We start from the raw sequence: 12,028 nt of genomic DNA, 5'->3' as shown, positions 1-12,028 counted from the left end.
GTTCGGTATTAATGTAGTACATGTGTGATGTATAAGTATCGATCGACCTTTAGTCTGCTGTAGTGTCGGCCTATCGGTCGGTGGGTCGATGGGTCGCTAGGTCGATGTATTTTTCAGCTGCTATATTATGCTCGTGTAAAAATATAGCTATGTGTGCTTGCAGCTAAACAAACATTGGGTCAATTAGTTGTTGTTGTTGTTGTTGCTAGTGTAAGTAGGTTCGTTACATTTTCGCACTCCTAGTAAAACAATAGAATTTGGCATTTAAAAGTGGTTCTTTTTTATCTGACAGCCAAGAAATGAGAGAATATAAAAGAATTGCAGGAAAAATATACATACTCGCCTCGCATAGGTAGGAAAATTGAAATAAAAACACAATAAAATAAAATATAAGAAAATAGAAATATTGGTGTTAAATAAGAACAACAAAAAACCAAACAAACGTGTCAATATTTATGCTTTCATGATGAAAAGTATAATAAAAACAACAACAACAAAAATAACAATAATAAAAACAAATGTGTATACCCCCAAAAAGCCAACAACAACATCAGTAGCAATAGCAGCAGCAGCAGCAACAACTACAACAACAACCAAAATAGAGAGATGAGAATAAAAACACACGTTAACGCCAGCAGCATCAGACGCAGAAGCAGCGCGCAACCAACAACACTAACAACAGCATTATTTAGGACGTGTATTTTATCAGGAAGGAAACATCATCATCAGTATAAAGCCGGTTTTAAATATTAAAATACATATAAAATAAAATAATGAAAGGAAAAAGCTAAAAAAATACATATAAAACTAAACTAAAAATCCTTATTAACCTTATTTAAAAAGTGTTTTAAACTAAAATAAAAATATAATCTTATATATTATATGTGAAATCAGACACAAACTACTTGAAAATTAAGAAGAAAAGAAAAACCTACATTCTATTCTTCAGCTGCTTCTTCTTCTTCAACTACTATTAATTCTACAAAACGCCCTCGCATCTGTTCTGCATTTAGTTGATGTTTCATATAAGGTATTTGTTAATATTATTACATTTTTATTTAGTTATTTAACAATTTATAGTATTTTTCATATTTCATTGATTATTTTTGTACAGTTTTTAAAAGATTTAATTCCATTTTTTTTTATCCAAAATTCTCAATGCAAAAATATACGTGTATAATACAAAATATTTGACGTTTCTGTTGGTTAATCAGCTCTCTTCCTCCTTATTATAACAACCACCTTTTCTATCATTGCAAAGGTACAATCGTACATACAATGGGATGCACAGTTTTGTGGAAAATAATAGGTACATTTTTTTAATAAATGAGGACAGTTTCCGGACTTTAGTTAGTCCAAACTTATACAAACTAGGTTTAAAATATCAATATTTAATTGAAGAATAAACCAGTATTGTACGCTTTAAAAAGTACCTGGGCACCTAGTCTAATCTTACGATTAGGGTTCCTAATTTCACGGACTCTTTCCCTTCCCGGGAGGAAATTAAAACATTTTTTCATTCCCGGCAATGCTTCTTTGGTAACTGGCTATCTGTTGCTAGAAACCAAAAAACAATGGATGTAATGGAATCATTCAATTAGCTGCTAATTTGGCCATCGCAGCGAATCAGAATATTGTAACTTTAAGAAGAAAACTTTTAAAGAAATTCCCGAAAAATCCCGACAAAAATTTCCAAAAAATATTCCCGAGATATTAAGAGGTTCAAAAAGAATGAGATAAATGTTCTCTGGGGATCTGGGAATTTGGAGAACATTTGCGTCTCAAGTTATTACCCAGCGGGAAAATATGCAGTAAAGAGGCCTTCCAAAATGCCCCATTTCGAAGATACAAAAACTTCTGCCACATGCAAAATCATTTCAATTTTATTAGCGAGTATACAAGCCAAGGCCTTGTATACTCGCTGCTATTAGAGGGCTGCAAGCAATTTATCCTTTAACTTATGAGGTGGTGGTAAATTTTACACCCTCTCTTCATTTTTTTAAAGTTTTATCAAAAAAGCTTGCGAAGTAAAGTGCCTGCATTTTTGTTTCAAATAACATTTTGCATTCTTTTTTTAATTTTTTTAAATTAAAATTGTTGTATCTTATTGTTAAAAAGCTAATATTAACGAAAAAATGTTTTTTATAATAAAATTTTTTGCAAAAATTATAAGGTGTAAAAATTACACCACATCTGTGACTATGTCAAAAATTTTCACGTCATAAGTTAAAGGTTAATGTTGTAAATTTGTAAGGAGAGTTAATCAATCCAGAGTATTTTATTTTTGATGTAGGCTATTTTCATTTACTCACTTGTTAGAAGGGGATTCTTGAACACCTTCTAAGAGCAGGCAGAGTGGAATGAGTATGGGATCTTTTAGAAGGCCTACAAACTGAAGTCCTATCATTTGGTGGGTATGGTGTCATGGATAACGAACAAGTTAATAATATAAGGGGTATTAATTACGAAACGGACAACCTAAATAATAAAAACAACATTTCATTGCTCAAGCAACGAGATGTTTATGTCGCACTTTTTGTAAAAACAGGAGAAAACTTTTAAAAAACCTTGAAAATACAGCAATACCCCGGTTTGCGTCGTTTCGAAGTTGCATCTTTTTAAAATTTCTGTGATTTCGAAACTGCGTCGTTTTTGCTTCGATTTGCGTCGGTAACATGGTAATTTTTTAATGAAAAATCTATTTTTTCAGTTAAAATTATAAATCTGGGAACCAATTAAATGAAAATCAATACAAATGTATGGAAACTCGTGCTTCGGTTTGCATCGTTTCGGTTTGTGTCGCGATGCAAACAGGGATATCTTTTTGAAATATTGCATGAAGGAGACTAGGTTCTTGAGCTAGTTGAAATAATTAGGAGTGGAAACAGTATCTAAGCTTATACTTTCAGCTAGGCAAAGAACTCAATATTCCTTATATAACATATCAAAGCTGAAACACAACGGCCCTGAACAACTTTTAGCTTATGTCTTAAAAATGCGGGATTTTTTAAAATGTTTAGCTTTTATTTTGAAACATTTGTACAATATAAATTTATTTAAAGTATTGGCCATTGTTAGCTTTGACCTTTTCCCATCTATTCGGGAACATATGGATTCCGAGGCAAAAGAACTGCTCATCTTTTGAGGCCAAGAACGAATCAAGCCAATTTCGGATACTCCGTTCTAAGGTGAAGCATATCCCAGAGAGAGCGTTCTGAATATATAGAAACAAATAGTATTCGGATGAGACAAGGACTGGAATATAAGGTGCATGAGGCAAAACATCCCAATCATTTCATGTTAAATACTATTTAACAGGTATTTCATAATGTGGCCGAGCGTTGTCATAATGGAATATTACGGTTTCACATCATGGTCGCTTCAAACGAATCTGTGATGGTCTGGCCAGATTTCAACCGAACATAATAGATAGGACCCTTTTGCTCCCACCAAATACAGAGAATTTCCTTAAGGCCATGGATATTTGGCTTTGGTGTGGATTCGGCTAATTGGCCGGTCTTCACGTACGATCTCTTACGCTTCGGGTTATCGTAATAGATTAATTTTTTATCGCAAGTAACGATTTTCTTTTATAGCTTTCTAACATCATTTTGGACATACAAAATCGTCTTTCAAGGTCTCTCGACTTCAATTCGTATAGTATCCAATTTCCCTGCTTTTGATGAATCCTTCTACTTGCAAACTTTTTGAAATTGCAGATTCTCCCAATGATTTTGCATATTCTTGTTGAGTTTGACAACAATCTTCATGGAGTTTCTCTAATTCTTCAACTTTTTTGGCATGCTCTGGTGAGCAATCGGTGAGCTTCAGCGACACTTTTTTTCAAATTAAAGAAATAAAGCAAAATTTCCCGCATATGATGATTCGTTGGTACATAATTCGACACTTTGGAAGCGAAAAAAAATTTGTTGTTTACACTATAATGTTCAATAACTAAGTGAGAATAAATGTCAGATATGTACCTTTCAAAATGACATATACAGTGACGGACATTACAATAGAATCACTACCAATATTTCATTTAAAACCAGGAGCAATCATAAGGATTGGTGTGGGCCAGAAAATATAAAAAAGTGGCAAAATGTGTTGTGGACGGACAAAACGACCATTAATTTAACTGGTAGTGATGATAAGACATGGGTTAGACGTCCAAAAAATGGCAAAAACCAAAAACGTTTAAACATGGTTGGGAAAATATTATTATATGGGGATGCTTTTCTTGGTATTACGTTGGTCCAATTTATTGGATTAAAGAAATATGGATAAGCACTTGTATGTAAATATTTTGGAGAATGTTATAAAGCCACATGCAGAATGGAATATGCCCTTGAAATGGCTCTTCCAGCAAGATAATGACCCAAAGCACACGTCAGGTCTTGCCAAAAAATGGTTTTTATATAACAAAATTCATGTTATCGAATGGCCGTCTCAATAACCAGACTTAAATCCTATGGAAAATAGTAAAAGACAAACTCGGACTTGAAAAATTGAAAAACAAGGAAGAACTTGGTCAGAAAATTCAGGAAATATGGTATGCAATTTCCCGATCTACATGCGAAACTTTGTTAACCCGGCAATTCCCAGTGTCACCTACAGGTGACAAACATTAACGGTAGTTTTAAACATAGAAACAAATATCACTGATAAATATTGATATTATTTATATACAGACGAGATCCTGTTTTATATCTGATTTTATTTTGGCAACGCTAGAATTTTATTAACTAGGGGATTTTTAAAAATCTTTAAGCAGTGTTTTTGATTTTAACATACTGGTGTGTGTCTTATGATAAATAAGTTGTTATAAAAATGCCAAACGGTTAAGTACCACAATATTTTTTTTAATAAATACTGCTAGATATTCAGGCTAACAATATCAGCAAGTATTTTTAGAAAATAAGTTTTTCTCTGCCCAGTGTCACCTATTGGTGACCCCGCTATAAAATCGCAACTAGCTATATTTTTTTTTATTTTAAACTTATTTATAGTGTAAACTAGACGTATTTTTACTATTTTTAATAAAAACAAATTGTTTCTCCCATTGGCGAGGGTATGGGAATTGCCGGGTTAAATTCAATCCCCAAAAGATTTGATGCTGTTATTAGAAATAATTGATATGCAACAAAATATTAAGAAAACAACGAATTCTTATGATGATTTTTTATTTTTAATCATTTTAAGACTGATTGATTCTATTTGAATGTCGCATATTTTATTTAGTCTTTTAGATTTGACATCGTTTTTAGCATAAGAATTTGTTATTTTTTTATTTTATTTTTTTCTATTTATTGTTTACGTTATGAGCATTAATATATAATGAACAAATTTTAAATTTTGAAATCAAATTTTGTAGTTTTACCGCTTTAATCGAATTCATATGTAGTGATTCTATTGTATTGTCCGTCACTGTAAGTTATTAAAAACAAAAACAGCGTTCAAAAGATACGCCATCTATTGTAAATCCCGAATTTTTTAGTCAATATTGGAACAAAGCAAAGTGCTAAGTCCATTTTTAAATCCAGTTTAAAAAAATACTTCAGCCAAACCTGAGTATAACTAAAAAAAACATATTGAAAACAAACGATTTTATAAAGTTGGTTGTTTCTCCTGTAAAATTTTTAATAAGGAAATTTGGACATTTCATCACTATGTCTATATTTTTTCCCAGCACTGTATGCATAATAATGTAGTTATATATTTATACACATACGTATCCTATATAGGTATGTCATTAGATATTCCCAAATTCCAACCCACCCCCATATGACACTGCATCACATCACACCACCGCACACACTACCACACGACACGTTCCATTTTTTTTGTGTCATTAAATTTTTATAGTTTACAAAAGAAGAATAAGAAGACTGAGGAAAAAAACAACAATGTCAAATACATGTACAAGTACAAACAAGTACGAACTAAAAACAAACTTCATGTTCTGTCATTTCAAAATGCAAATGTCAAAGTAAACAGAGATGCTGTAATAAAAACATTATTCCAGCATTATTATATGAAATAATTTAGTGTTTTTTATAGTTTCCTTGAATGTTTTTTTTTTATTTTTATTCGAATACATACACTTTTTTAATTGCAAAAAAAGAAGAAAATTAACATTATGAAAATGAAAAAAATAAAATAAAAAAAAATTAATTAGCATTTAACTAATTACACTTCAGTAGTCAAGAGTATGCAAATTATCTCTGTGGACATATTGCCCATCAACTATCAAAGAAATACTCTTGAATTTGTTTTATTAAAAAGGTCATAGTGAATTTTGATTGCACTGAGTATTTACCCAGAAATACAATAATAAATTAAGTCCGATCTTTTTTTTTTAGAGATAGGAGTTTTATGATAGAGAATAGATTTTATTATCCAGTTCAATATCATTATATTTATTCCATTTATAATTAATTTATTTTCTGCGCGCTTAATTCAAATGCTCATTTTGTCTAGACACAATAGGTACAATAAAATACATATATTGAATATCATATTTAAGGTATTTACAGACGACAATACTGTGTATTAATACTTATCAAAGGATTGATTAAATTTACAAACAAAATTTCTAATATCTACGATGAACATTTCTAAGTGTGTTAACTTTGTTAGAAACGTGTCTAGCCTTGAAGTCCTAATCTCACGGTGGTATTAATACCGGATAGAATCAATGCGTCTATGACAGCCATTGTTGACTTGCAAGTAATTTCAAAGGCTCCCGGTCGATAAAAGTCCCGAGACACCACACACAATAAACCTCGACCGAGAACCACGAAAGCTACCACTTTAATACGTTTCCTGAGTACTGTAGTGCTACTTTTAATTGTGCTGTTAAATTCAGCAACAGCATTTAGTAAGATACAATTGGTTTCCCGAAATTTGTCACTAGCACAAACATCATTAATTTAACCAAAGATTTTCTACCCGCTTCAGGTTTTAACCACAGCCACAGCGTGCTCACCGAGGTGACCTTTCACTGGATCCCCGCTTTAATAGATAAGACTCTAGTCAGCTGCAAATTTAAATTAATAAGCTCTTACCATGAGGTCCGTGCACCTCGGGATCCCGATTTCGCCCTATATTTATCTTTGGAACTGACAACCACTCTCCAAAGGGGAACATTCTTAGAAAGCCATTTTAAATACCTTTCATTTGTTATTATACATAACTGAGTATCAGAGATATACATAAAATACTTGCAAATTTAATGCCGCGCCCACCCTAAATTAGGGATAATGGATGGAAGCTTCAATCGTAGGTCTTTATTTAGCCCTTAGGTAAGCTTCAATAGCTCTTTATAGAGTCTTTGATTAGCTTCAATCGTAGATGTTTATAGAGTCTTAGATTAGCTTCATTCCTAGATGTTTATAGAGTCTTTGATTAGCTTCATTCCTAGATGTTTATAGAGTCTTAGATTAGCTTCATTCCTAGATGTTTATAGAGTCTTAGATTAGCTTCAATCATAGTTGTTTATAGAGTCTTAGATTAGCTTCAATCGTAGATGTTTATAGAGTCTTAGATTGGCTTCAATCGTAGATGTTTATAGAGTCTTAGATTAGCTTCAATCATAGTTGTTTATAGAGTCTTAGATTAGCTTTAATCGTAGATGTTTATAGAGTCTTAGATTAGCTTCATTCCTAGATGTTTATAGGGTCTTAGATTAGCTTCAATTGTAGTGTTTATAGAGTCTTAGATTGGCTTCAATCGTAGTTGTTTATAGAGTCTTTGATTAGCTTCAATCGTAGATGTTTATAGAGTCTTAGATTAGCTTCATTCCTAGATGTTTATAGAGTCTTAGATTAGCTTCAATCATAGTTGTTTATAGAGTCTTAGATTAGCTTCAATCGTAGATGTTTATAGAGTCTTAGTTTAGCTTCATTCCTAGATGTTTATAGAGTCTTAGATTAGCTTCAATTGTAGTTGTTTATAGAGTCTTAGATTGGCTTCAATCGTAGTTGTTTATAGAGTCTTATATTGGCTTCAATCGTAGATGTTTATAGAGTATTAGATTAGCTTCAATCGTAGATGTTTATAGAGTCTGAGATTAGCTTCATTCCTAGATGTTTATAGAGTCTTAGTTTAGCTTCATTCCTAGATGTTTATAGAGTCTTAGTTTAGCTTCATTCCTAGATGTTTATAGAGTCTTACATTAGCTTCAATCGTAGATGATTATAGAGTCTTAGATTAGCTTCAATATTAGTTGTTTATACAGTCTTAGGTAAGCTTCAATCGTAGATGTTTATAGTGTCTAATAGTCCAAACCAAAAGAACTGCTAATCTTTTGAGGTCAAGAACGAATCAAGCCAATATTGGATACTCTGTTCCAAGGTGAAGCGTATCCCATAGAGAGCGTTCTGCATAGTCTGGACTATAAAGCGGATGAGGCAAAACATCCCAACCTCTTCATTCTAAATACTTTTTACAGATATTTAACAGGGCTTTTTTCAGTCGGTACAGGATAGGACCCTTTTGCTGCCACCAAATTCAGAGAATTACCTTAGCGTCATGGATATTTCACTTTGGATCTATTACGCTTCGGGTTATTGTAATGGATTCATTTCAGGATGAATCCTGCTACTCGCAAACGTTTTGAAATCACTGCTTGAGTAGGTCCCAATGATTTTGTAAGCTCTTGTAGAGTTTGACAATAATCTTCTTGGACTAATGCCTCCAATTCTTGGTCTCCAAACTTTTTAGGCTTTCCTGGGCGATTTTTGTCTTCAGTATCAAAATCAAGTATTTTATTGTTCGACAATTATTGATCGAATAATTTTTAATACTAACTAAAACATTTTAATCATTCATACAAAATTGTGGTTTTTATTCGATTATTCGAATAAATTTTATTCGAATGGTAAACCCATAAGGAGCCCATAAATAATATGTATTTAAATACCGAATTTAATAACTAGTTTTTTGTTTGTTTTGTGTTTCTTTAAAAAAATTATGAAATAAAAGTTTCTTAATTTTGTATATTTTTGTTAAAATCACTAAAAAAAAAACTAAAACTTGCACGGTTGGTGGGCATTATTTTGAATAAACTTTTAACTCAAAAAATATAAATAATAATACAATTACAAAATGACTCATTCACGCTTATACCCACCAGTGCAATATATATAGACCATGGGGAATTTATTCTCTATAGATTCTAGTAAATATTCATACATATTTCAAAACTAGTACATATAAAGTCATCAAAAGCCCCCAAATACAAGAAAAAGTAAATAAATAAATAAACAATTTTGAAAATGTAAAAGTAAATTTAAATTTTGCATACGCCAGCAGTTTATGACTTTATTAGGGATAGTCACAATGTAATGTACTGGATATTTAATGTGGATAAAGATCCTCATTTTGTTTTTATACTATTTTTAGATAACCTTGCAAATGAAATTAAGAATTAAGAGAACAATGTGTTTGTTAAAAACAGCGTTTTATATTTCAAAATTTATGTGCTTGAAATTAAATTAAAAATTAATGAACTCATAATTTAATATTATGATTTTATCTAGATACTAAATAAAACACAAGTATTCTCGCATACAAAAATCCATAGCTGTCTAGCTGTTTGAAACAAAATCAGAATATTCACTTTTGGCATGAATATAATGAAGTGTTTTTTATTTGTTTTGCTATTCTAAACAGCAATAATAACAATAATAATTTAAATAGTATAAAATAAACTAATACACAATAATTGCATGCATAAATTATTAATGAATGAACGAACGAATGAATGAACAAACGAATGAAAGGAAGGAAGAGAAATGGAAACACGTTAAACTAAATTATCGAAATAATTAGTAAAACATGTAGGTACATTCACGTACACACTACCTATAGTTGGTTTAGATTGTTCAGTTTGGTTTGGCTGACTATATATAGTAGTTTACTACATAATACATAATAAAGACCCACAAATCTGGAGCAGTTTAGATTTTTAATGGGTTGTTTTTACAAGAGTTTTTTTAGTTGTACATATGTATATGAAAATGTTGGAAAAATTTCAAATCGGAAACCAAGTGTTTGTAGTTGTAATTGTTACAAATGACCTTTATGGATTATATAAACAACAAATGTCTAATAAATATAGATTACAGCGGAACAATTATTGTTTGGTAATCATTGAATATTACTTATTTCAATACTAAGTATATTTAATTTTGTAGTAGAATTTTAGTTCTAAAATTACAATACTTTAAGAAGTACTCTGATTAGCTACCGATTACTCAGGTCGAGAATGATTTTTGTGCCGTCAAAATTAAATTTAATTCTAAGTATATTCGATACCCTCATTCTAACTGTATAAATATTTCTTCAATGCTAACAATTTAACATCCAATACATCCAGGATGTTTTAGAGCTAATTAAAAAGTCAATAACTAATTCCATGTAATTTGCCTTCTGACAACAAAAGATTTATCAGAAGCTGCTTTTAAATCATTCATTGAATGTATGATCTTTCACTAAAAGTTTTATTTGTGGGCCATCAATAATACCAAAATATGGATCAGTTTTATCTAGTGCCTTCCTTCACATAATGCTTCATAAGTCTCAGGATGATGATGTCGGGTTCCATCAGTCATATTTTCTCTCACACAATCACCCCTACCGCGAATCAATATTTCACATGAGATATGTTTCCTTTTTCCATTTTTCGTTCATCAACTTTGTTCACGTGAAAAAATTCCCCAACATGGGAAATTTTTAGATGGAATTTTGTAAACAATAAACATCTGTTACAAGGCGAATTCATACAATGTGGTGGTAGTTCTACAAAAACAACAATTGGTCTTAACAAATGTCATAAAACAAAAATGTATTAAAACTTAATACAGTGTAGATAATTGTATAGTAAGGACCAAGGTATATTAATTATAAGGTAGTGTTATCAGACCAGCTGATCGTTTTTTGCTACTATGTTCATTTTTCGCCGTAGTGCATTATAAATTTCAAAATTTGTTTACATTTTGTAAATGTCAAACTTTGTTTTGCTGTTAAATTCGTTTATGTTTTAAAACCAATAATAATACTACACGAAATTAGTTTTATTTTTAAAAACATCAAATTAAATAACAAACAGATTCAAATTTATAAACATTTTTTGTTTAACAAAAATTCGCTTTGATTTATTTGTGAGCTGTTTTTGACATTTTTCCCTGCCAGCCAATTCGCCTTCAAATGCAGGAACAATGTCAAACTACATATAAAAAAAATATAACCAATTCGCTCGGTATTCTGAATTCGCCGATGACACTACCTTATAATTAATATACCTTGGTAAGGACTTTACTTATTTATGTAAAACAAAAATATTTTAGATAGATATTTAAATATAAAAACAAGCTTTGTTAGAAAGCGATAAAAAAGTTATCAGCTTTTTGACTGACTCCACCTTGTATAAATTCGCCTTGATCTGTTACGAACAAAATCAACTATTGTGAATGATTAGTTCATGGGAATATCACGATAGCGATTTTCCCTTCAAGGGAAATGAATATTACATGGGAACATAAATTTCACATGTTTTTCACGATAGGGGTGATTGTTTGGAACCCACGACTTATTCGGGGTTTTAATCCCCATCTTAATGTAATTAAAATACAAGTCTGTTATAGGTTTTTCTAAACTTATTGTCTGTGTATTCACCACAAATGTAACAAAACACATTGCGGGAACTTTTTCGCGATGAGAATATAATGTTAAAATCAATTTATTTTTATAAATGTTATACATATGTGCATTACAAAACGGACACACGAATGTGCTTTTTCTTTATTTGTTGATCTCTGTTATTTTGAACTTGTCTCTAAGCTTGAACATCATTATTAATAATAATTAAAATTATAGTTTACACAAATTCTAAATCACTAAATTACGGGCCGTATATCACGCTATTTAATATTTAATTTAACCAATTATCAACAAGTTTTCAGTACAGTTGAACACGGTTATAATAAACTATGTCTATAGCGAACAACATAAGTGTAGACGGGGA

The 12,028-nt window shown here is 31.0% G+C and overlaps 1 protein-coding gene across 1 annotated transcript in view; it reads left to right on the top strand.

Annotated features, from left to right (window-relative positions):
* Positions 1-292: 292 nt before the first annotated feature.
* inaE (inactivation no afterpotential E) overlaps positions 293-12,028 on the top strand; it is a 49,599-nt gene continuing 37,863 nt past the window's right edge. The window contains exon 1 of the mRNA XM_065507479.1: positions 293-1,030. The gene's annotated coding sequence lies outside the window, so the exon portion shown is untranslated. The remainder of the gene's footprint in view (positions 1,031-12,028) is intronic.

Source organism: Calliphora vicina, chromosome 4 (genome assembly GCF_958450345.1).
Source record: "Calliphora vicina chromosome 4, idCalVici1.1, whole genome shotgun sequence".
NCBI classification, from domain to species: Eukaryota; Metazoa; Arthropoda; class Insecta; order Diptera; family Calliphoridae; genus Calliphora; species Calliphora vicina.
This window is presented reverse-complemented; position numbering and strand designations above follow the sequence as displayed.